This window comes from Callorhinus ursinus, unplaced genomic scaffold (genome assembly GCF_003265705.2).
Source record: "Callorhinus ursinus isolate GAN/ISIS: 27379988/994484 unplaced genomic scaffold, GSC_fseal_2.0 scaffold30, whole genome shotgun sequence".
Taxonomy (NCBI): Eukaryota; Metazoa; Chordata; class Mammalia; order Carnivora; family Otariidae; genus Callorhinus; species Callorhinus ursinus.
The window spans coordinates 11,016,771-11,042,287 of NW_027397092.1; the positions used below are offsets into that span (position 1 = coordinate 11,016,771).

The 25,517-nt window shown below is 41.6% G+C and overlaps 1 long non-coding RNA gene and 1 pseudogene across 1 annotated transcript in view; one reads left to right on the plus strand and one right to left on the minus strand.

The window, feature by feature from the left end:
• The first annotated feature begins 1,171 nt into the window (after positions 1–1,171).
• On the plus strand, positions 1,172–1,655 carry LOC112815081 (large ribosomal subunit protein eL28 pseudogene; annotated as a pseudogene).
• An 18,617-nt stretch (positions 1,656–20,272) lies between these two features.
• The window catches only part of LOC141370283 (uncharacterized), a 165,577-nt gene continuing 160,332 nt past the window's right edge, over positions 20,273–25,517 (minus strand). The window contains exon 3 of the long non-coding RNA XR_012374189.1: positions 20,273–20,572. This is a non-coding gene — a long non-coding RNA (uncharacterized lncRNA). The remainder of the gene's footprint in view (positions 20,573–25,517) is intronic.

The following is a 25,517-nucleotide window of genomic DNA, read 5'->3' on the forward strand; positions in this document are numbered from 1 at the left end:
CAACTTTTGGACCCAAGTCCTGATAGTATCATGAAGAAGAAAAAAGTTACAAGATTAGAAAATTTAAAAGCCCAAAAACTATCACCAACATACAGGAATAATACCGCTAATATTATGTCAACTATAGGCTTACCATTCTTCCAGGTGCTTCAACCTATATTTAATCCTCACAAAAATCTCACAAGATAATTCCCATTATTTTCCCTATTTTGTTGATGACGAAACAGAAGTGCAGTAATTAGCACAAGACCGTATGTAGAAAACACAGAAACCAGATCCAAACTGAAAGGGACTAGTTCGAGAGTACTAGGGTGGTTGTTTGTTTGTTTGTTTTGTTTTGTTTTTTGTTTTTTTGCTGTTCCTGTAACTTTCTTCCTTTCTCACCCACTGGTACAAATATAATCTAAAACTAGTGAGGGCAGCCAATTTTTATAATAACTAACATTTTTGATGAAGTGGTCTGTGGCATTCGAAATTACCACAACCAACTTAGCTTTCAATTACCAGCAGTACCCTCTGGAGTGGAATAGTGAATTAAGACCTCCTCCCAACAGCATAAAAAGTATTAAAGACAAAAAGATACAAAAATCTGTCTCCTTTATGTCTCTGTCTACTCAGTAGATTTCATTTTATTCTTTGGAAAGGCGCACACCTACTGGACCCAGATAGAAAAGGCAATAAGAAAAATTCTGCTGTGCATTGAAACGAAATGTGGATATGAAAACATTGTTACTAAGGAAGTGTTACTTTAGTGGGGGGGAAAAAAGAGCTTCCTCCTGTCAGTCCATCTGGTTTCAATCCACCTCAGAAAGGTGGTGAACAACTTGAGCATTTACTTGCTCTGGATAAGCTGAATTCTTTCGGAGGTTAAGTATTGCCCATAGACTCTCGCTGAAATCTGGATGTTCTGAGCAAAACCCAATGGATCCTTTGTGCTCCAGAAAAGACACTGGTCATCAGACTTGAGAACACACGTGGCAATGTTGTCTTCCTGGACCTTTGTTCCCCTGAGAAACTATGGCTGTGAAATGTTCCATTTGTCATGTTTTTGTTGCCTGTAATAGTTTGCCTCATTGAAAGCTGTCCCATCTGAAAAGCTTTATTTTCAAAAAGGTTGTTTCTGTCTTGGCCCTCCCACCATTCATTCAATAAAAATTCTGAGCGGTAGCGAGAGGAGCCGCAGCCATGTCCGCCCACCTGCAGTGGAGGGTCGTGCGGAACTGCTCCAGCTTCCTGATCAAGAGGAACAAGCGGACCTACAGCACTGAGCCCAACAACCTGAAGGCTCGCAACTCGTTCCGCTACAACGGGCTGATTCACCGCAAGACCGTGGGCGTGGAGCCGGCGGCCGACGGGAAAGGCGTGGTGGTGGTCATGAAGCGGAGATCCGGCCAGCGGAAACCCGCCACCTCCTACGTTCGAACCACCATTAACAAGAATGCCCGGGCCACCCTCAGCAGCATCTGGCACATGATTCGCAAGAACAAGTACCGCCCAGATCTGCGCATGGCTGCCATTCGCAGAGCCAGCGCCATCCTGCGCAGCCAGAAGCCTGTGATGGTGAAGAGGAAGCGGGCCCGCCCCACCAAGAGCTCCTGAGCACCTGCCCCTGCCTCTAAAGCAATAAAGATGTCAGCCTCCTCAAAAAAAAAAAAAAAAAAATTCTGAGCACTCACTAGATGCAAGGTATCACATTACACACTTAGAAATAATAAATAACAAGAATATAGCAATAAACCAAACACAGCTTCTATTGAAGCACCCCAAAATGACGTAATTCAGGATAAGAGGAACATTTATATATTAAATATTCGAGCTGGGAGTGATTTTTAAAATTTAATTATCATAGATAAAGAAGTAAGTTTAGGGGCACCCAGGTGGCTCAGTTGTTGGGCGTCTGCCTTCGGCTCAGGTCATGATCCCAGGGTCCTGGGATCGAGCCCCACATCGGGCTCCCTGCTCAGAGGGAAGCCTGCTTCTCCCTCCCCCACTCCCCCTGCTTGTGTCCCCTCTCTCGCTGTGTCTCTCTCTGTGTCAAATAAATAAAATCTTAAAAAAAAAAAAGAAGTAAGTTTAACTAGATAGGGAAAAAAAGAAACTTGACCTAACAGTGTGCTATCTGCCCGACATGGTGCTAGCCAATGTCCTGAGTCACTGCATTTATTCCTAACAACACACGTATGAACTAACTCTTGTTATTTCCATCTTATGAAGAAAAAAAGTTACATGAGCTGCCCCTGGTTGCTGGCTGATCACAACATTAAAGTCGGTGGTCGGTCTCCCGGCCCCCAGGTCATGCGACTTTTCACATCCCCTATGTGTTGAAGAAATCTCTAGGACTGGGAAATGGGAGAAGAGACACCTAGGCTTGAGCATGATACCCAACAAGACCCAGCGTCCCACAGATAGGGGCTGGTGATCATGACAACCGCGGCAGCAGCTCCAGAAGTAGATTGAGCCAGCATTTGGTTCCTCCGCTACACAAAAAGCCACCACTAGGAAGAATCAGCCAACCTCTCCACACCACACATCTGCTCCCTTTGCTGCCCAAATGCTGGAGGTCAGACTTCCCACTGCCACCTGCCTTTTCTTCATTAGTCACTCTCTTCCTTATCGTGTTATTTGCATACAACAATTCTCATTCCTTTCTTCTTTCTGCTTCATCTCCTCCCAACCCACCTGATAACTTCTGCCAGGAACAACCGAGATACTCCTCCCGAGTATGACGAATGGAGTTTCACAATTACCTAGGGCTCAGCAGAGCTGGGGCTGTTCTGGGATTTGCCTGCACCTAAATTATTTGCCAAATTCAGCTCCTGAACACAGGACTAAGTTTTAACAGCACTGGGCCCACCTTGAGGTTATTTCTTCAGTCATACAGAAATTACTGTAGATGAAGGAAACACAAGACAGAGAAGTAAAATAATTTATTTTTTTATGACGTCTCCCTGATAGCTTGGCTGCTAGAAAAAGCAAACAATTTTCCTAACAAAGTCTAGCTGTTGTACATACGAAATATCCCCTACAAAATAACTCCTCTTCCCCAGGATGCTAAAACACAGATTTTACACCTGAATAGTAACTACTGACTTCAAGGAAGAGATTCTTTCCTGCTTTAGCTTTCATATTCTCTCAAGGTCTGTAATCCAAGAAGACAGTATTCTATCAATTCAAAATGTAATCTGGACCTCTGATGACCATGAACTTTTACCTCCTTGTATAAACAGGGAATTCAGATCCATGAAGTCAATATATAAAGCAGCGTTCAACCATGGCAGTCCATGGCAATCACTCAATTCATTGAATGAAGCAATTTGTGTCAGATTCATATGGCTTCGATGTATTTACACAGATTGAACCATTGAGGGTCATTTGATGTTCAAGCCTTATTCTGAGGATGGCACATAATTCAGGAATGCTGAATCAGAAGAGCCATCCCCAGGGACTAATTCTCGAGAACCAGGATAACATGTATCTGCTTTGTCGATTTCCATTTAAGCAGAATTAAAGGTTACCCTACCAGATGCTCTAGATACTAGTCACGAACATGCATTTCCCCCTGAGTATTATAATAAATTCAGAAAAGGTCCAGTTCTGGCACCCAAAAGGCAGCAACATTATATCACTGACAACATGCTATTAGCAGTCATTTTCACTTATTACTGTTCTTCAGGCTTATACTGAGCTGGCTTATGTTTTGTTTTATTGTGTCTTCATAGCATTTTCCAACTGGAGCTAGAGAGCTGCACTTTTTTGTGTACACACTGTAATTTTTCACACAAAGTATAATAATAACTTCGAATGGATTCTGTGCATTAAGGGACTCAAAATCACACTGGAGCTTGTCTCCCCAACCAGCTTCTAGACAGAATAATATTCTTAGAGTCTAATGGAACTGAATGTAACCTTCATCCTCTTTCTCAAAGAGCTTCCCAACACACACCCTCATCCCCATGTCACTCACATTCACAATCCTACCCAATGTACACCTGGACAATTTTTCCCAATATTCCCTTGTCCAAGCCTTCCATTCCCACTTCTGAACCTTCTGCCTGTGGTACTTGTAATAAATAACATTTTCTTAAATCAACGTAGATGCCTGAGTACTCTCTTAGGCAGGTAATTCACAGATAACATGTTTTGATTTAAGGCTTAAACGTTACAAGTCAGTTGGCAGTTGGCCAAAGAGAAATAATTTTCTGATCTGCTTATCCCAAAGAGTAGTGAAGAAGAAAAAAGAAGGATAGATAGGAGGGAGGGCGAGAGGGAAGGAGGAGAGGAAAAGAGATTGTTTTGGTAGAAATTAGAGGTGAGCAAAGAGAAATGGCTTTAATCGCCTGGGAAGGAAGAAGGCAATATTAACAAGGAAGAGATACACAGACTTCTGAGAGTGCTTTAACCTGGGACAGGCTGAATTCCTGCACTTCAACAGAGAAATTCTCCAACTCAGAACAGAGTGTCTACTAAACTGCATAAAGATGGTATGGCAGATACTTGCCAATTTTCAGAAGGCTTGCTTACATTTGGGGAATTCCCCATATCATAAGTCCCCATAGGAGACAGGAACAAATTCCAGACAGCTGCTGAAAATTCTAGGAACTCACTGCTGGGGCTTCTCCAGCAGGTAGGGTATGGGCATGTGCCCTGGGCCACAGTCTTTACATTGGAAGGCAGTGTGCAAAGATGCAGTGACTGTGGGGAATTCCCATTGGTGGAGAAGGGGCATGAATGGACCAGCTCCTCAGGCAACGGCGGCAGGGGGACACACTGCGGGTTTAACGCAGAGGTGGTGGCGCCCATGTTCTTCCACAATCTTCTCACCACGCCTGCTCTGTGACACCATCTTGGGCATTTTTTCCTTAGCTACAGAGCCCCAACCTGGTTTTCAAGCCCTCCTATTGATTCTGTAACCTACCCAATATTCTTTTATGAAATTACTTTTCTGCCTAAAACAGTCAAACTGAGGGAATATATAACCTCACACATGATGTATATGAAATATACATATGAAACTATAATAGGAAATACATATGTACATATGAAATTCCCTGTTCCAGTGCAACAGATTTCTGTCAAATTCCCATAATCTTACAACTCGATAGAAGGGAATATCACCACTACCTCTATTCAAACCCATTATTTGATAGATGGGTTTCCTCTGTCGAGGGTTTAAGAGATCACCAAGGGTCGGGCGCCTGGGTGGCTCAGTTGGTTCAGCGACTGCCTTCGGCTCAGGTCATGATCCCGGAGTCCCGGGATCGAGTCCCACATCGGGCTCCCTGCTCAGCAGGGAGTCTGCTTCTCCCTCTGACCCTCCCCCCTCTCATGCTCTCTCTCTCTCTCATTCTCTCTCTCAAATAAATAAATAAATAAATAAATAAATAAATAAAATATAAAAAAAAAAAGAGAGAGATCACCAAGGGTCAACCAACTCAGAGAGCAGAGTGAGGACGAGAATGATTTCTAGTTAAATGCCCTTCCCACCACACCATGTTGATAGCAACCTTGGTTATTGGGTGCAGTATTTCAGTTATAGATTGCTTTTGTATTGATTGGATTTCATTTTGTCTTAAGAAAGATCATTCTAGGTTTGTATTTGATTGAGTTATCTATATTTGGTTATCTATTAATTTATTAGAATTAAGACAGACAAGACCATGATGGGGACCTCAGAAAAAGGTAGTTAACTAAGAGAAGGGACTCAACGGAGTAAGAACAGGAGGAATGAGGATATGGCAAGTGAGTTTGTGTTATAACTCTCCCTGGTTTGGAAAAAATAATTAAAGCAGCATCCTTTTGTGTGGTGCTGCTTAGATGGTTTTGCTGCTCTGGAGCCCAGACTATGAATGGAACCCACTTCACAGATACATATAATAGTTAGAATATTTCCTCAACTCTGGACCATGTGAGGAAAACAAAAGGATTGGTGAAAAGAAATGAACTCCGTATACAATGAGAATTATCTACATGTACAACTAACTTAAACACAACAATACAATACATAGTAAACAAAGTTTTCCATCACGTTCAAGTGTCAATTTCTGATTCCTTGATGCTTTGCAACAACTTACAGTTTAGCCTCTAGCTTAGATCAGTTGGAAAACTTTCACTTCTTGAATTGTCCGGTGCTGTAGATATTCATCTATATCTGAATGCATTTTTGTCCCATGCTACCTTGACTTTATGTTACCTTCATATATCGGGGCCATAACTTTTTTGTGAAATGAACTGTTCCTCTCTACACCCAGTAATTGCCGAAATTCTTTGTAAAATACTGATATCCCAACAGGATTCCTCAGGAGAACTGCTTCTCTCCAACACACTTTGCAAAATGCCTGGCACTAATATACCACTTACTTACTTTCTCCAGAATGGCTTCACTGACCTGAGCATTTTGTGCTCTAACTAATCTACACCTTACATTTTTTATTTTTCATTTTCTGGCATGACAGGAAAATGGAAAGTCTTGCTTTTAATCATTCTTTGACAAGTAGCCTGCCTTTCTTGTTAGGATCCAAGTTGAAATCAGATTCACCATTGTGCAGAAATGTGGACACACACACACACACACACACACACACACACACACACCACACACACCAGTTCACATCCAGGATCAAGAGGCTTGCAAAGCCAAAACAGGGAGCCTACTGGATTGCCATATCCTTTATCCCAAGACACTCCTGAAACTCAAATCTTTTCCCTAAGCAGAAGGTATTTAGTCCTATCTCCTTGAGAAATCCAATTTTAATAACTCCCCCTTCTCTCCCAAAATGAAGCTGAACTGACAGCTCGCTTCTAACATCCTTTAAAAGTACCGCAAATTATCTACAGGATAGAGGATCCGTTGTATGGGTTATCCAAAATATAAATAATCTAAAAATGATACATCCTGGGTTATATAATGCATTACCTTTCTGAAATCAAATTACAGCATTAATTATATTTGGCTTCAGCAAATATTAACATTTCTTTACATGCCCTAAGCCCAAACATCTAATGAAAAGACTTGAGTATAAGCTGGAATCACACTGTTCCCCAGAGAAAGACAAACTTACCATTTAAACCACTAACAATAACCTACAGAGCAGTTCATCCCCACAGGACAGGTCAGCTTTAAGCCAACATTTGTTCTGTCCTCTAGAAGTGGCGGGTCTGTCCCTTCCACCTGGACTTAGATTATCTCAGCTAGCCTTGCTGGTGGCAGAGTCCTTGATACACAGGGGCACATAAACTGTTTTTGATGATATATTTGCGGCTCTCAAAGCGGATAATCGAGGTCCAGAAATGCTATTATTGTAACAGCTCCCACAGTAACCCCCTATGAGAAGTTCACTTGCTATCTGCCTGGAGTCTAAGGGTCCAAATGTTTCAAGTCTGGAAGGTGGGAGTGGGGGTCGAAGGGAGGCAAAATGACGTTCACAGCAGGATTCCTGAAAACATCAAAACACTGTCTGTTCTTGCCTTTTGTGAAGTCAGCCCTTGAGCTATTTGTTCAGGTTTCCCTACCAACTTCATGATGAATGAGGTTTTCCAAGGGCTTTTCCACACAGCACTGTTATTTCACTGGGCTTCGGTGAGTACTTTAAACAGATGAAGACAAAGAAAGCCAGCCATATAATTCAGTGTCTGATTGCTTTTCCACATGTCAGTAGTGAGAAGTACAACTCTGCCTTGAGCAGCTCTGAGTGGCTGCCTGATTGAATCCAGTAAAGGCTGATAAATTTTGGAATGCTCTTTCAGCACAAGAAAAATAGCATCTCGATGGAATATGGTACTGAAGTGCTTTGTGCCTTGCAAGAGACACCTCGAAATTGGGGCTTTTCACCATGGGGCATGATGAAGGAGAAGCAAAAGGGCATTTTCCAACCCCCACCCCCGTCACGTTATCAACATCCGAGGATGAGAGCTGACCCACATTTTTTTTTTAACTTCAAATGATTTTTTTTTTTTTGGAAGCACTAAGTGCAATTATAGTACATAAGCGATGGGTTACTAATTTAGAAGCTAATTAATTTCAATAGTGAGTGTTTCCAGAAACAAAATCTTAAAAGATACAGGGAGGAATAAACAGAGAGTTTATTCTACTTATATAACACATTTTCTACCATTTGGGGAAAGAAAAGGGTTTTCTCCAACAACTTTCCCGGGATGGGGTGAGAAAAGAGACCCAGTACTGAGATCCATATGGGCTAGACCTTTGGAGCCTAAGTAGCCTCTCTGTCTCTACAAAGAAGAAAATCTGATCATCCTGGAGCCAGTCGACCAAAAACAAGGGATAAAGAACAGGATCAAACTTTGGGGTACAATTTAGGGCAAGGGGGAAGCAGGAAGTCCTGAGTTAAGCACCGAGTCACCTCCATGACTCAGCTGCAGAAATATCACCACTTGGTGCCTCAAAACCTTCCCTTGAGGGTAATTTTTGCTCATATATGCCTTTGAAAGAGTTGGTGTAAAAGGCTTTAAGTAACACATCCATGAGGAGAAGTGTTCCCTGGGACTCCAGGCACAGTATATTCTATAGAGCTACATAACAACAGCTCTCAGTAAAATTACACATAATCAATAGTCTGTCCACTGATCCAAATGCCCCAGGGGCCCCTCTCGGAAGATTTTATGGTATATATATTCCAGGCGTGCGTATGGTGGAGCCTACTGATTCCCACACAGCTGTTTTTCTCCCGTTAGCGCGTGATGATTTTCAAGTGTTTTACTAGAACAGATGTTTTAAGAGCATACTGAGTACACGTCTTTCCTCAACTTTTTTATTTACATACACAGCAGATGGCCATGCTGCTGTCCTTTTGATACAGTGGGGGTACGGGTGCGACCAGCCAACAATGTTAGTTTTCATCAACATTCTTAAGCAGAGGCACTTCTGACTCATTCCCTCCCTACGGTCATTGCTTGCAGAGACCCTCTCAGCCTCTGTCCCTCTGTCGCTTGCTCTTCCTCTGATCCTTTCTCCCAGCACACTGTTTGAACTCGGTTTCTCCACATGGAGACTTTTTAAGCTGGAGCAAACTGAATACACCCATGTCCTATATAGAATGCAATTTTCTCTGTTGGGTTTGTACCTGCTCCAAATAGTTGAATTTAGATAACAGCTTATTTCCTGAGAGTCAACATGTACTTCTGCTTGAACCTACTGCAAAGTCAATCCCCTATTGGTGCCACAAAAACCTGTTACCATGGAAAATAATATTCTGCCACACGATCATCAAAAGAGTCTGCCAACCTTGTCGATTTTGCATCAGCAGAATGTACACAGCCCTAAATGGAAAAGTTTTCCCACCTAAAGAACATGATTTCAGGTCTTTAAAGCAGGGACTACAGATGGATTTGTGCCTTCAATAGTAATGTTAAGTGATTCTCCAAAGTATCTTAGTAGGTAAGTAAAGGTATTTTCCCGGCCCTCACTCATTGCCAGTTTATAAACTGCTTCTTTCAGGATTAACACAATTGTCCAAGGGACTTTAGAATTTTTCTAAATTCAGAAGATTTGAGGAAGCGAACTAGAGGTGGGGAGAGAGTGATTATCCTTTTCAATTCCTTCTGCCCGTAGAGACAGGGCCTTCCTCTTCAGAGTACTTAAATTCAGGACAGCTTTATTCTTCCCACAAATGCATCTTCAATTCAGAGCTTTAGGAATTGTCAAATGTCAAAATCAAGTGGCCATTTCATGTCAAGCTCCCCTTCACAGCAAACCAATCAGCTCACAGTCAATTGTTCAACCATTAGCAGAGTCCCAGTTATAATTTATGTTCTCTGCTACATGCTGGGGATCTCGGTGGGAGGAGACATGGCCATTTGCTGGTAGAGAAGAAACACACTATACAGAGTAAATAGGCTCTTGAGCCACCAGAGCCTTGTGCAGAGGACAGAACCAAGGACACTAGGGAAATACTCACTTCTCCACATGAATGAATGAACTCACTTTGAGGTAGAATTTCTATAGAAGGGAACTGCTCTTTCCCCCTTTCCATTCCACTGACTACTTCTGACTGAGAAAGAAGGACTAGCATTGGTGAAAACAAATGTTAATGATCAAAGCAGTGTAGGGCGCCTGGGTGGCTCAGTTGGTTGAGCGACTGCCTTCGGCTCAGGTTATGATCCTGGAGTCCCGGGATCGAGTCCCACATCGGGCTCCCTGCTCCGCGGGGAGTCTGCTTCTCCCTCTGACCCTCCCCCCTCTCATGCTCTCTCTGTCTCTCATTCTCTCTCTCAAACAAATAAATAAATAAAATCTTTAAAAAAAAAAAAAAAGAGCAGTGTAACAAGATGCTAAATGGGATTTTTTCCCCTGCAATTGTGGCATGTCGGCTGAAGCATCAGATCTGAAGACACTAGATGAGGAGAAAGTGCTCTTTCTAAGGAGAGATGTTAGAGTATTCTCATAAGACTTATTAAAGGTAGCAGAATTTGCCTATCAATGTCCATCTCCCACTTCCAGCCCACATAAGAGAAGGCTAGAGATTCATGAAGGAGTTTATTTAAAGGGTTTTTACAGAAGTGGAGAAGGTGGTGACATAATGCTCCCTGCCTCTGCCTCCCATAGGTCCCTGGCCTGTGGGAAGGGAAATGGCTTCTCACCAGCAGATGGCTTCCTGGTGAGTATATCAGAGACCAGCCTTATGCCACCACTGAAGCTGAGTGCAAGAAAATTCTTGGCAGAAATTAGCACTAATTCCTAGATTTGGGAGAAATTCAACAGGCAGCCTCATGCCTGTTGAGGGACATGCCATGAGGGACATGCCATGACAGGGACAATCATTACAGGACAAGAAGGGACCACGGCATTTGTTCAGACTTAAGTACAAATAAATTTGAAATTTCTGTGGCCAGGCGACACCTTAGGAAGTACTAACAAGGCATGAAATGCCTGAAGGGGCCTCACCTAAGAAAACTGACTGTAGCCAAGTGCTCCCAGGAGGAAGCATCTACAGTATATAATGTTGGGGTCCGGGGTATCTGAGGAAAGGCCCACAATGCTCATTAACCTGCATGAGGGAAGAGTAGAGGGTGGAAGGGGGAGTGGAAGGCACTAGTTAGTCAATATCTATGCGACAGAAGGGAACAGAGAAGTAGAATACAACTCAAAACCTTTGCAGGGTCTGTGTTGGTCAGCGTGGGCCATCATAACAAAACACCATGCCCTGGGTGGCTTAAATAAGAGAAATTTATTTCTCACCATTCTGGAGGTTAGGAAGTCCAAGATCAAGGTGCCAACCAGTTTGATTACTGGGAAAAGCTCTCTTCTTGGTTTGCAAATGACCATCTGGTCATAGTGTCCTCACATGGTAGAAAGGGAGAGGGAGCTCTCCGATGTCTCTTCTTATGCAGGCACGAATCCTCTCGTATCAGGGCCCCACCCTTATGACTTCATTTCACCTTAATGACTTCTGCGAAGGCCCTAGCTCCAAATGCAGTCACACTGAGGGGGAGGCCTTCCACCTTTGAATTCTGGGAGGAAACAATTCCGTCCACAGCAGTGGCATTTAAAAACAAACAAACAAACAAACAAACAAACAAAACAAATAAATGGACTGTGGGAAGGCATCTGATGAAAATAAAATCATAGGTGCTCTCTCTATCCACACACAAAATGTCTTAAAGATAAGAGGTTGGGAGAAAAAGTGTCTGATTTTCCGCTTAACTCTTCTCTGAGGAAAAGAAGTGGGAAATGATCTGTAAGTACAAAAACATGCCAGAAGGGAAGTTCATTAGAAAAACAAATCACAATGAGGAAAAGAAGAAAAGGAAACAGGGAGCATGAGCCTATTGTGTTCATAAGAAACTATATAACTAATTGAATGCATATGGAGTCTATGGTTGATTTATGGTGGGAAATAAATTTAAATACAAATGCCATGTTACAAATGATGTAGGATCTTAAACTTCAAAACTTTGAGTTTGTAGAATACATAAGTATGTAGAAAAGTTTAAAAAAAACTGACTTGAAGGAAGAGAAATTATAGAAAGGAAAAATTGAACTGTGCACTTACTGCATTTATAAGAACCTGATTTATAACCAAATCTTTGAGGAAAATTTGTTGGCCTGCTTGAAAGAATAAAAGAAAATGTAAATATGCCAGATAAATGGGTGGGTTATTTATTATAAACTCTAAAATAGTCCGTGCTTCTTAAAGGAAAGAAAAAACTACAGTGAGATACGAATTTAAAGTAATAAAGTTCAAGATGGTAGACTCTGCATATGCCTTTGCCTCTTCTCCTTTGAAACTCATTAAAATGGCAGTTAAAAAAGACACAAGGAAGTAAATTCATAAAAGTGCTGAGAACATATGGGACATCAATGGACCAGATATTTTTGCAGATTTCTGGATGACAAGAGTAGGGAATAGAATGGTTCTATGTATACATGAAAGCAGAGGGAGCCATCACTCAAACCATGATCAGAAGGGAGGGCTGAAGCAGGAAGTTAATCGTGGAATTCTCCAGAAAGCGCAAGTAAAAAGAGCAGGAGGACCAATTGCCAAAATTTTTAAATGCCATAAAATAGATAGAAAATAAAGTTGAGACATCCTTTGGACGATACAGCAGAAAGGAGGAAGACATTGAAAATGGGAACAAAAAGATAAGAGACATATAAAATCAATCCAGGTTGGCCAGTGTCTGATTAACTGAAATCCTATAAAAAGACACAGAGATACAAAGGAAGATTCCATTTTACCCTGATTAGGGGCCTGGGGGCATGTAATAGAATCCAGAAGAAAAGAAATGGAATCCTAGCACACTACAGGTCTCGGCAGTAAAAAATAATTACATACTTACAGTAATATAAGAGATTGATTATTTTTAGCCTCCAAGGCAACAAACATAGTCAGAGAGCACAGAATGTACGGTTGTAATTGCAGGACAGAATGTAAATGTTACCAACCTTGACAATATAAAAGCCAAAATTAAATTGAAGGAACAGGGGAAGAAAAAAAAATGTAAAGAGGCAGGCGAGAGAGTGAAAGGACTTAACGTTTTCATCCCAGAGCAAAATCAAGTCAATTGACTAACGTAGAGGGAACAAGAGCTAGGATTATTGATACGTTTTCTAAAGTTATGAAAAGAACCAAAAGTAAAACTGAGAATACTAATGTAACTACCAAAGCTAAGGAAAAGGGTGAGGGAGTCAAAGCATCATCTCTCACAGCAGGGAGTAAGGGGAAATTGTCCAAGATCATTAAATTAAGAAATAGGGTGGGTGGGTTTTTTTCAGTAAATACCAGAATTTCTTTTTAATGATTCAAAGAGATGCTGGTGGAAATGAGCCTGGGAATGTGAGGAAGAGGGCAGGAGGGTTTCCCTCCTCATCTACCTTCCTGATTTCTTACCTTGGGTCTATATTACTTGGACAAAAACAAATACATAAGAACCAATTCACCAAAACTTAAATATTAAGCCAAGCCAACTGTCTCCTTTTTCCAATGCTGAGTGAAGTCAGGGCCATAACCAGGAGCGGGAAGCAGATTTAAATCTTGCAAGAAACTGACTGAAGAGTAAAACAGCCAATGTAAATAACTCAAAAGAAATGTATAGGAGCTGAAATAAACAAACAAAAAACATCTTTTATCCTGTCTCCTTTCTCTCTCTCTCTCTCTCACACACACACACCCCACAGAATTTGCACAGATGATTATACCCCTGTATCTGCTGAGAAACGCAACACACTGTAATGACTATTTCTTCATAGATTCAAATAATAAATCCTTGGATAAAAATTAACTCATTCTAAAAATAAATTGTGTGTTCCAAGACACAAAATGTGGAGCAAATGGTAAACATCTTTTCACCAGCTTTCCCAAATAAAATGATCAAAAGAGGCAAATACCCCAACCAGGCTACTTCACCCGGAAGACACTTGATCAATCAAAGCGTGGGTTAGCGAGCTTTCTCTATAAAGGACCGGAGAGTAAATATTTTCGGCTGTGTGGATCATTCTCACCTCTGCCGTTGTAGCATGAAAGCTACCAGAGACAATACACAAATGAATGGGCCTGGGTGTGTTGCAATAAAACGTATCTACAAAACAGGTTGTGGGCAGTATTTGGCCCAGGGGATACAGTTTGCCCACCCCTGAACTAAAGGATCCAGAACATTAAGGCAATTTCCAATTATTAAAAGGAAAGCACATAATCCACAACCTAAATCACTTCTGGCTAATATTACAATAACAAACAATATCCCATCGATTAGTGCTATATGTAATTCCTGATGTTCAAGTGCCTTTTGAATAAGCTCTGGTCAAAAAAGAGCTAAAACATATCCATTCCATTCCCCTTCCCGTCCCATCATTCACACAACAATAAAAGAAAAACAATGATCAAGTCAGCTGTCTCTGGTTAAGGGCCCCTTTTAGACAGCTAACATATTCGATCTCCTATTTCTCCATCAAAATGAGAAGCCCAAGGGCTTCAACTTTCGTTACATTTGAAAATATCATTAAAGGAAAAACTGTGCCCCTCTCTCAATGACATCTAGCTTTAAATGGCTCACAAGGGATGTTAAGTGCTTGAAACAGCCAACATTGGGTAAACATAGAGATGAGCACCTGACCAGGACAGAGATGGCTCGCTGAATCTGTAACCTTAATCACAATCAAATCACATTAGTGAAGCAAGTTGGTGTTCCAGGGGTCTAACTGAATACTCAGTTTGTTTGTTTGTTTAATGAATGGGCAGTGTGGATAAAAAGCAAGATTCAAATATCAAATCAGCTTCCACATGAAAATCCTGATTATATTTGTGATGGCTGTGAGCAAAATGGTGTCCTAAATAGAATTCTAGATAGCATTAATGATATGACCAAAAAGGATGAAAAATCACAAGTGACAAGGAAAAGCACATTTGTTATGTGACAAAAAAAAAAAGAGTAACAAGGGATATCAGGATATCCTCCAACCACACAAAGGAATCCTCAAAACTGACTTGGGCAGCTCCTGTCAGATACTGCATGATTATAATTACAATGCCCAAGTGCAAAGGGGAAAGACACACAAACCTTACAAATCACAGTGTACCCAAGCTTGAAGGAGACTGACAACAATAATCCTTGGCACGTGTACAAAAGATTTAATTCTAACTAAAATGAATGTTGTATAACAGCAGAAGACAGGTTTGGGGAAAGCCCATTTTATTTTGTGTTTTGTTTGGTTTTGTGTTGGTAGCTTTAGAGAAAAATAAGCTCATGAACATACCCAGTAAACACACTCCTGGGTACACACTAGCATGTATAAGAACAAAGCTGGGGAGGCAGTCTGAGATTCAGTAAGATTTTTTAAATGATCAATTCTCTCTGCAACTACTCCAAATCCTTCATAGACAAAGGATGTTTCCCAATTCTAACCAGAAGAAAAATATTATGACCCACACACAAAGCTTATTTGCTCAACTCCCGCCCCAATCTTCACAGATACTTTTTAATCAACATGCAAATGAGGCATGCTTCCCTGCAAAATTACTGGTTCCTTATTTAATTTTAGCATTAAAATAATAATTGTCACCTAAAGACTCTTCCTTAGCCCAAAAGCTTTCAACATGTGAAAACTGTACGAGCATGACTCAGCCAAACATACACATTCATTAAAAGAAATAGGAGAGACCATCATTATAAATGAAGGCTTCTTTTTCCTAGGAAAAAAACTGCAAAATAAAAGTAGGTCTAAAAGAACACCCAGTCCCCTTTCTTGTCAGTCCTGCCTTTGCTCACTTTGTTCAGGTACACACAGTGTCCTATGAAATGACCCACATTCTTGATATTTCTTGGTCCCTATTTTGTCAAAACTGCCCATTATCCCAAGTCTGGGGTGACCAGCTAAAGATCTGAGAAAGTATTTCAACCAAAGCTATCACTGACTGGAAAGGAGAGTTTAGCCCTTCCCAAATAGCAAATGCATTTAACAGAAAGCCTCCATGCTGTGGGCATCCCTGGGTCCTGTGACTGAGTCAATGGGACGAACAGCTCAGGGCCAAGGGGCCTTAAGCATCTGTGTAGTCACACCATCTACTCCGTCTTCAAGCTGACCTACACATATACCAGCAATGTCCAGTGGACTAATCGATGTGGACTCTGTTTGGTGACGGGAGTTCGTGATAAAAGGCCAGAGAAAAGAGTTCTCCATGACAGAGAGAGATGTAAACCAGATAAACTCATCTGTGGACAGAGTGGTCGAGATCACTGGTGAACTGGCATCTTGAAGCAAGACATCTCTTATACAGTGTCAGTTTGAAGTTCATTTTTAAATCTCCATGAGGCTATAAGCTTGTATTTTCTAAAACATATTAAATGAATGTTTAAAAGCTAATATGTTTAGGGCACCTGGGTGGCACAATCAGTTAAGTGTGCAACTCTTGGTTTCAGCTCAGGTCATGATCTCAGGGTTGTGTGATCGAGCCCCGTGTCGGGCCCCACACTCAGTGTGGAGTCTGCTTCAGATTCTCTCTCTTCCTCTGCCTGTGCCCCTACCTGCTCCCTCTTTCTCTCTCTAAAATAAATAAATGAATCTTTTTTTAAACAAAGTTAATATGTTTGACATAGATTGGTGATGGATAGATGGTGGATACATTTCATACACTTATGTATTTATCCCATTATATTATAGAGAAGAGAACAGAATTAGTATTTCTCAAAATGGATCCAAGAACCACATGTATCGGAATCACTGGCTATTTCTTTTAAAACACATATTCCTGGGCCCCACCATAAAGTTTCTGATACAGAATGTTTGGGCGAGCCAAAAGATCTGCACTTTCAGTAGATTCCCTAAATGATTGTAATGACGGTATTTCCAGGGAATACTGTTATACTGCTTCCAGGTCATATTTTGTTTATTGATGCCCAACATCATGGCAACATGCAAAATCTCTTCAGAAATAAGGTAAGAGTTTCAAAACCAACAATGTGAAAACAGTAGTCATCCCCTCCTAAGACCACCAGGACACTTGTCTTGGTGACAATGACAGCACAAGAAACAAATGAAAACATTTAGCCCTCTTGATTGCCTAGACTGGAATCTGGTATACGGTCACTTCTCCCTCATTTTAGTGGTTAAAGCAGCCACAGGGCCAAACCCAAAGTCACACATAGAGCACTATCTATTTGATAAGGATGGATACATGAAGACACATGTCAAATATGATCAAGTAAGTGTTGACAGGGTAGGCAGAAATGGGGTGGGGCTCTGAGATGAAGAGCCTTATAAAGCCCAATGAAAATAATGTTCAATAAATCAAGCAATTTAACTCAATATTCAATCAAGTAACTGAATATTCTGCAAATGAATTTTGCACACACTCCCCCAAAAAAGGGAAAAAAGAAAAAGAAAACAAACATCTTCAGACTGTTGCAGTAACTTACTCAGGTGACTGACTTCTCTAGGTGAAGTTACTGACCTACCAATGATGTCTGAGCTTAGGCTAGAAATCATTCCTCTCCCAGCTCTGCCCTGTGGGTTCTCCTCTCTGAAATAACATCCACCAGTCCTGCAACTAACACTGAAATTATTATAGTCTATTTTTAAAACAAGTTAATTTTTTTAACAAGATATTGAGTGCTTAAAATATTTCCCATCTTTGAGTCTGATTTGATGATCCTTCAAGAAACTTATGAAAGGAACTTAAATAGGCAAGATAAACCAACTACATAAAATAGAGAAAGAACACATCATTCATATTTGATGAATAGTGTATTTCATCAACTATCCTTTTCTTTCAGCCTGGGTACTAGGCTCTGCAAAGGATGTGAGTCAGGGGAGGGGTCACACGGCAAGGACCCAGAAGAGATACAAAGTATAAAGGATTTCAAAGAAAGGAAAGATCACCTTAAGGAAATCAGAAAAGCTTTTGTAGAGTAAACGGCACAGATGAGCCTTGAAAGACAGGTAAAATTTCAATTGGTTCAGATCTAGAAAATAAAAAGAGGGAGAAATCTGGCGGGAAGAACACCATGAACAAGATATACAACTAGAGGTTAGAAATAAATTGTGTACATCACAGCATAGAGGTTGAAACTATCAATATATCAAACATCCCACATGAGTTAACCACCTCATCAGAGGCTAGAAATACAAAAATTAATAGAACCTGAGTCCCCCTCTTGAAGAACTCACAGTATGAAGAGAAGCACATTGAGTTCTTGATGGATGAGCTCAGAGGATAATCAGCAATGTGACAGCAGAGCCGTGAAACAAGGCTGCACATTGGAAGGAGAAGAAGGAAAAGCCAAGGGGAGAAGGTTACACAGGAAGGACCTGGGGAAAAACACTTGCAACTTTCATTTACACCACACTCAAAGATCAAACAGTCCTCATAAAGTTAAAACTACACCAAGTTGCTATTTCTCACCGGTTAGGCTGACAGAAAACCCCATGCCTGGCAGTTGAGAGTACTGTTTGCAAGGCTCTAAGGAAATCAGGGCTCTCACATGTTGCTGGAGGAAATGCAAAAATGGTACAATCCCTCGGAGTGGGAGGATTTAGCAATATCTAAAATAGCTTTTTTTAAAAGATTTATTTATTTATTTTAGAAAGAAAGAGAGAGAGAGCGAGAGTGGGACCAGGGACAGAGGGAGAGGGAGAGAGAGAGAATCTCAAGGAGACTCTTGGCTGAGCACAGAGCCTGACTCGGGGCTCGATCCCACGACCCTGAGATCATGACCTGAGCTAAAATCAAGAGTCAGATGCTTAACTGACTGAGCCACCCAGGCGCCCCTAGAATACCTTAAATTACATCCGTAGTTTGCATTGTACTCCAGGGGAGAGTGCTCCTCTAGATCTAATTACCACTTGGCAAAAAATTTGGAGAAGAGAAGGAAGGACATATTGAAAACACCCAAGGATACAATTAGCCAGATTCAGTATGAGTAAAATTCTAACAGATAAATGATTCCTATTCCAAAATAGACGGCATGAACAGGGGAACTGAATTCAGACTGATTCCTGAATAATTCTAAGGAATTATCATTAATGCTTAGATGTGCTAATGCCATCAGGGTTTTGTTTTTTTTGTTTTTTTTAGATTTTTTACATTTGAGATACACGCTGAATTATTTATAATTCAAATAATATGCAGTCTGAGATTTGCTTTAATACCCTTAAAAGTAAAGTATGGGGAGATAAGAAAACCAAAGCAGCAAAGTGTTGACCATTATTGAAACTGGCTGAGAGGTAAACAGGGATTTATTATACCATTTTTGCTTCTCCTGTAGATATTTGAAATGTCTTATAGCTGAAAAGTTTTTTTAAAAAGGAATTCCTGAAATATAACAGTATCATCTGGAGACTGCCATGTCTTTGATGCTACCAGAAGGGAAAAGTGAACATCAGCTTCTAGGACTGCAGAAAGATCCAGGAAAAGAGCACTCAGGAAAACCACTGGGCTTATCCATTTCTAGGACAATTACAGTCTGACAAAAGGTGATAGAAAAGCCAGATTGCAAAAGCCTGGAAGAAGAGGTCAAGCGGATGAAATGGCAAAAATATAGAGAGACAATTCTTATAAGTTTTCCAGCCATTATCGAAAAGACAGAAATTGGATATAGAATACAATCAAGTATCAGGATGATTAATAATTAAATACCACCATATCACTGAGTCAGTCGCATATTTCTGAAAGTCACTAAATCTTCAAAAGTATTATAATATGGAAATGGCACTAGGTTAGGAATCAGAATATCTAGATTCTAACTGCAAACATTAACTGGAAAAGCATACCCATCAGTGGAAAAAAAAAAAAAAAGGAGTAGTTTTGAAGATGTAAAACTCTAGGAATGTGGTTTGGGATCATCCTTCCTTCAAGGTACCTAAGAAGTGGGGAGGCTGTGGGCCATAACAAAGAGCCAGGAGAGTGAAATCCAATGTCTTGTTCAACCAGCGGGCTCAACCACCATCTCTGCTTTGTACATGAGCAGAGATGGAGGGATCCCTCAAACCAGAAACAGAAACAAGGAACCAGGCCCAGACTGGAGTATGAGTCTGCCTCTGGTTACTGCAAGGAAGTAATTTATTACCACCAGGCTATGGGGAAAGTTGGCTCTGACTTGGTCCACATGTCCCCTACCGTGAACTATCTCCAGATGTTGGCTAGAACTGCTACGCATCATCAAAAAGTTGAACAAATCTGAAACATCTCCTGAATAAGCTCCAGGCAAGTTTGAGGGCAAAGGTCAAGTGCGAGGACAGGAATTCCTGGGGCCCACAGCTCTAACCTGTTAGTTCTTTCATCTGACTCCAGATAAATACCTTGTAACAGAAAGTATATCATCAATTCATTTATTCAACAAACATTCCTTGAGGCCCTAATATGCGTGAGACGCCATGCTATGCGTTAGAGATGGAAAAGTAAATGTTCTTCAACGTAATAGCACTAACACTCACAACGGTGTCAACACAGTTTTGAATGCAAGGGAGCTTCACTTACAGGTGAGGAGGATGAGAGAAGAATCCTGATGAGCCAACATGAAAATATCTTCCTGACTCAGAAGGAGCTGATCTGTTTACCCCACACCTTGGGAGAAAACCAGGAAGCAGGTTCTAGCAGAAAGCGATTACAAACAAAGCAACCGCAACCTATAAAGGAATACAGAGAAAATAATTAATTTCATAGAAAACTGGGGGAGGGGGGATGCACACAGAGAAATACAAAGGAAAACAACTGCACAAAAGATAATGTACTTTATCAACACTTCCCATTTTGAGTAGATAATGACTTCCCCTGGTCCTGGCAAGAGACTTTGCATAGGATTTAGAATGTGGAAGTAGTTAAAACACCCATCTACTTCAGGCTAGAAGGAGCATTGCCAAATTTCATCTGTAACTAGACAGAGCAGACTGTGGATCAGAAAATTACAAATGTGCTCAAGTCTAGGCTCTTGTAAGTTCTAGGATACTTTCCCTTGTCTTTTTTCAGAAAATACACTACACTTTATCTTGAACACTACCACTTTACCTTGATTAGACGGGCCAAGTATGTTCTCACCTTGGTCAAAATCGCAAAAGGAACATAGGATGGGGGGGTCCCACCTCTTCTCCAAAGTAAGGTCCTGGAACTGGACTAGCTCAGAAACTGGCAAGACTGATGTATTTTATGTAGCAGAAGAGTTAAATCAAAGATGGATAAAGTTGGATTCTGTTTGCACAGTAGGCAATTTCCATAGAAATTCACCGTATAATCAACTCGAGGAAGAAGCTCCTTGCTCAACTGCTCCTTGATCTCCACTTCACAGAACAACTCCATCACACAGGTACATAACTCTTGCATCCTTCACTAGGTACTCGCCTAGGTTCCACCTTACTTGACGTGATTGGTTTGATAGGCAATTCCCCTACCTGACAGAAGAGGGCAATGTGGAGCTTTTGGCTTGCACAGGTTCAGCCCCTTGTTAAGCTCAGTGTTAACAATTCTGAACATAAACACACAAATGTATGTTCTATCATCCAGAAGTGCAATATCAGAAAAACATTCAGCATATAAAGAAGACAAAGATGGGGAGCGCTCATGTAAAAAAGAAATAAGAAAGGAAAAAAAAAAAGCATCGGAAAGGGCTATAAGTCAGGTGGTGGGAGTATGAATGACCAGACCCATGCAGATAATATTCTGTCTCAGTTAATCACATGCTCATGTGCTTCCTTCTTGAACTCGCTGTGACAATGTCATTTGTCCATCTTTTGTTTATTTCACTTCATGAGCTCCTTGTCATTTAATTAATGCTTTTAAATGAAACATGAAATTTCTTTATCAGTTCATTTGAAAATATATTCTGACTTCTTAATCTCTCTCTTCTTTAACCAGAAGATTTCTATAGCTTACATTACAAGAAATGACAAGGGCAATTATCATTAAAAACTGAGCAGAACAAAGCTATGGTAATGAGGAGTGCTACAATTCATTCACCAAGACGTTAGGTGATAAAAGGATAAAATGAACCTACCTCTGTCTTTCTGATAACAAAGCAATTACAACTTGTAAAGTAATACAGAGAAAATAATAATTTAATAGAAAACTGAAAGAATGGTAGGCACAGAAAAATACAAAGGAAAACAACTCTGCACAAAAGATAATTCATTTTATCAAAACTTTCCATTAGGAGTCGAAAAAGACTTGCCAAAAATGTCAGGATGCATGGCAATATTTTTCCCAGGAAAAATAATTTTCTCTTATTAGTATTCAGAAGGGTGCTAGCAGAATGATACAGTGAGAAAAGTTCAATCTGTCTTTGGAAGTAGTAAGCAATAAAGCACAAGGAGAGGGAAAGCAAGGATAGTATTAATACACACACACATGCACGCACACACGCAGATGCACATACACGCACGCACATGCACATATACACACAGGCACATGCACGCACACACACGCAGATGCACATTCACATACAGACATACACAGATTTATACACTCATACACACAACATCAACATACGAAGGCTTAAGTTAGCATTCTAAGAATCACAGACCAGAGACCCCAGGATTAACTTTCCGAGCAAACAAATGACATTTGGACAAAGTGAGAGGCAGAGGCCCTTATGACCTTCAAAGATGCGTGGGAGTCCTCCAGCTGCCCGGACGGGATCAGCAGTCCCAGTGCGGGGCCAGAAACACCCCGTTGGCAGAGCGCCCCTCTGGAGACCAGTGCCACTTAAGACCTGCTGCTTGAAAAGTGTTAAGCAAGGATCATCAGCATCAAACCGACAACCAAGGCATCCAAGCTTCTGGTTGTAGCCCTGAAACTCACTCCCGGAGTCTTCAATCACCCCCAATGTTTCGTGTCTAAATTGCGGATGGCACTGCTTACCTGTCAGGGAGGCCGTGCAGATCGGGTAATGATTACAAAGTACTCTGGAGCTCAGTATTAAATGTTACAGAACACAACACAGGCCAGACTCTGGCCTACCCAGCTGACTCAGGCTCCGTCCCTCTCCCGTCACAAATCATGTCACTCTCCCAGGTGTTCTGATTGTCAAAGAAGAAGCCTGGCAATCAGGCTTTCCTTCCCACATTTAGGGAAGGTTGTGTCTTCCCACGATAGCTGTGCTAGTGGTGCTAAAGCGGATACAAAGAATGTATGTCCTTTATGAATGAAGAACAAAAGCAGAAAGCTGAAGTGAGTGTTTTTCTGTTCCCTGCATAGAGAATGCATTTCTCTCTTCCTCTCTCTCTCTCTGTCTGTCTCTCTCTGTGCCATTACCAGCACAGATAGAGCTTACTTGATCTTCGCAAAGGACAGCCCTGTTTTGACAGCCACAGGGTCATTTTTTTTTTAAAGATTCATTGATCGATTTTAGAGAGAGAAAGAGCGAGCTGGTCAAGGGGCAGAGGCAGAGGGATAGAGAGATTCCACAAGCAGACACCCCACGCTCTGCAGACTCCCCACCGAGTCCGGAGCCGGACCTGGGGCTCGATCCAAGACCATGACCTGAGCTGAAACTGACTCAACCAACTGAGCCCCCCAGGGGCCCCCCAGGATCATTTTTAATGGAATCAGGATCTTACTTCAATATTAAGGGCTTTCGCAATGTGTGCTTCTTTCTGGGGGCACAGTCAGATAAGTGAGGAGAGCAGAAGCGGGCAGGAGTTTCCAGGGGTGTCATGGACAGGTGGGGCTGCGGCGGTGTGACCACACAGCTAGCCAGCAAGTTTGCTTGGCTTGAGAAGAGGCTCTGTGCTCTGGGAAAAGAGCTGCAGGTTGGTGGGCAGGAAGTGGATACACGTCAAGGAGAATGCAAAGCTCAAGAATGGTTTGAAATTGATGACATGAGCAATAAAAGTTGCAAATGTCTGCTGTATTTGGTTATCACTAATTTTCTAAGGTTTGGGGAGACTATAAAAGTCATTATTTTACCAAATATTTAAGGAGTGTTTGTTAAGCACCGACTGCTGCACAGGCACTCTTCCAGGCACTGGGAACTCCGATAGACCTTTAAAGTCCTTGCCCTCATGGAATTTACATTCTAGTGAAGGACACGGACAGCATACAAGTAAATACACACAGATTACCGTAGAGTGCTCTCTAGAAAAAGAAAGCCACTTCTTTTTAGTTTCTTTTATCTTTATGCTTCTTATCCCTAAAATGAGCATAACCATCCTTAAAACATAATGCTATTGGAAGAATTAAATTAGGTAACATAACTAGCACCTGGCACAAAGTAGTTGCTCAACTTATCACTAAGGCTATTACGTGACTTTGGCCACCCCACTTTTTTTCCCTGCCCCACAGAGGGTTTGTGACCAGCAATCTATGGGGAGGAAGAAGCTGGGGAGCTACACGTTACCGGCTCCCCAGTTCTGCCTATTCTGTAGCCAGATGAGTCTTGTGCCACGTAATCCACACCAAGAGACAGGCTGCTAATGGTCATGTCTCCAGAGAAGAATACGATGGGTATTAATGTTTCCTCCTGCCCTGCATCCACATCCTGACTTCACCTTGGGAAACTATCCTTCCTCACACTCAGCTCACACTCGGCTCACTCGGCTTACCAGTGAAGAGAGTCTGATCCAAGAACCAAATCTCCAACCCTCCGTGATTGTTTGGGGGTAAGCCCAGTGACCAGGCATGGCCCCCCAGATAAAACCCTAGATCCTGCTGTGCAAGTATCAGGAAGTGGTACATTTTTCCCACGGAACTTAAAATAGGGTGAATGTGAACTTGGATCTTCGAGGGGCCCTTTGTTCTGACAGCACAGTGGGGAGAAGAGCCAAAAGAGGGCAGGAGACTGGGTCTGGAGAGAGATGTGGGCCCACTAAAGTCATACTTGAAGCCAATGAATATATGAAACAATACATCCCCTTTTTTATTTAAGCCAGTTTGAATTTCAATTGGAGCTTCTGGCAGTTGAGGTTGAAAAAGTGCTTCTTCTATGTTTAGTTACAAGCTTATCAAATTTTCCTACAGCAAACATGGCCCGGATGTGGATGGAAGAAAGGTTAAGTGGTTCTTCAAGGACTTTTCAGTGACTGTTCCAAAGCCATACGTAGTTCAGTGTAGGGTGGCTAGGGCAGTAGGGGGATACGGGGTGCTGGCTTCCAATCGGCTACTTTACCCTCTCAATACCAACCAGGGCAGACCTCCTGGGCTGGGCTTTTCCATTCAACACAGATGTCCTCCACGTACTCTGCGTGCACTGTGCTCATTCTCTCCCTCCTCCTTTGCTTCTGTTCTTCCCACAACCATTCATCCACCTCCCAAAGCTAACACCAGAAGGATCCACCCCACTCCTCACTCCTTCTTTCCCAGAACCCTCCACAACTCTCTGTGCCGGGGTCCTCCTCTCCCTCCTGACATGCAAGTCCATCACTCCCAGCTTCAAACGTCAGCAGCTTTTCTTGATTTCCTGGGTTAGTGAAACTCTACGGAAAGTAAGGTCTCTCTAACATAATATCCCGTAAGGAGAGAAGCTACAGCTGCTTTCCCCAGAGGATCTAAAATCTAAAAACATTTTGACTCTGAAACTGAAATTATCTTAAAAGCATAAGCCTGCTTTTTTCTATTAGAAATTCCTATGACTACTAGGGGCAC